Source organism: Triticum dicoccoides, chromosome 3A, assembly GCF_002162155.2.
Source record: "Triticum dicoccoides isolate Atlit2015 ecotype Zavitan chromosome 3A, WEW_v2.0, whole genome shotgun sequence".
Taxonomy (NCBI): Eukaryota; Viridiplantae; Streptophyta; class Magnoliopsida; order Poales; family Poaceae; genus Triticum; species Triticum dicoccoides.
Genome location: NC_041384.1, coordinates 730839661 through 730841119, shown reverse-complemented (window position 1 = coordinate 730841119; position 1459 = coordinate 730839661). Strand labels below are relative to the sequence as shown.

Sequence of the window (1459 nt, the reverse complement as noted above, 5' to 3'; positions counted from 1 at the left end):
GAGTGTTTATATGAGTGGCATACATGAGGTGCTTGCTGTTTTTTCGTGATATATTAGATTCGTTTGCATCACACATTTTTTAGAGAGAAAATGAAATGTTTTTAAGTGTGGAATGTCTGAATACATGCCTATATATGCAGCTGATGAATAGTAACTAGCAATCCAACCCGGTTATGTTCATGCCCATGGCTGTAGATTTGTTTTTCTGTGTGAATCTGATTGTAGCAGCGAGCACCCCCAGTTTTGTAACTTGAGTCTGTACATCTAGGGACTTCCAGTTTTTTTTTGTGTGTGAATCTGAATGTAGCAGCGAGCACCCCAGTTTTGTAATCTGAATGTAGCAGCTAGCACCCCATTTTGTAATCTTGAGTTTGTAGCACATACTACATATAGACAGCAGACAGAGTTGCCTGCCATTTCTGTCTGAAATTTAAGAGGCATAATGCGAGTGGATAAACATTTTCAGTGGCATACATTGCAATCCTTCTTTTTTCAGATAGGAATGTCTGAATTTTTGTGTGTCTGTTTGTAGGGAGCATGTGTAGTCTTCTTCTGAATACTTCAAACTTCTCAGACTAAGCGAGGTCTTTTTGATTTCTTAAAAGTTGTGGCATATGGCACAACTCCAGAAATTGAAAGTATAGTAGTAGCAGGCCCGAATGTATAGCTTTTGTTTTTCATATTTTTTACAGATTTTCTGTTAAAATCTTTTCTTGTTTGAAGATATGTGATTTAAAAATCTAACAAGAGTATTTTCTGATCTATGAGCACTAGAGAAAATTTATGTGATAAGGTAAGTGAAACAGATGGTAACTAGGTGGATAAACTCATCTGGTGCTGAACCTTTTTTGAAATGAACTCTGTTTCAGTTATATCATAGCAACCTGAACTTTCAGTATAGTCTACTCCAGATTCAACTTATTTTATAAGTTTTTTTAGTCTATAAGAGTTTTAGATGTCCACTCCTTCCGAGCAGGATGAGAAGTGTACAATGGAGGCGGTCTTAAGTACCTATGAACACACCTCCTAGTTTGTTTTTGTACGCCCCCTAGTTCGTTTGTGTGTGTTTGTCGGGGTCCCCAGTCCAAACCGACCATCGACTCGCAAATAGGGGGGGTGTGTTTTCTCAGGGCCCCCCCAGTTGCAAGCTGACCATCGACTCACAACTAGGAGGTGAGTGTGTTTGTTGGTGCCCCTAGTTGCATGTTGACCATCGACTCGCAACTAGTGTCGGTGCCCTCAATTGCATGTTAACCAACGACTCGCAACTAAGGTTTGCGCGTGTTTTGTCGAGGGTTCGATCCCCAGTTGCATGCCGACCATCGACTCGCAACTAGGGGTGTGTGTGTTTGTCGGGGCACCCAGTTGCAAGCCGACCATCAAGTCACAACTAGGGGTGTGTGTTTGTCAAGGGTTCCCAGTTGCAAGCCGACCATCGACTCGTCACTAGGAGTGTGTG

At 41.7% G+C, this 1459-nt stretch overlaps 1 long non-coding RNA gene across 1 annotated transcript in view; it reads left to right on the top strand.

Moving 5' to 3' along the window:
- LOC119273546 overlaps positions 1–1459 on the top strand; it is a 6700-nt gene that overhangs the window by 886 nt on the left and 4355 nt on the right. The window lies entirely within an intron of this gene.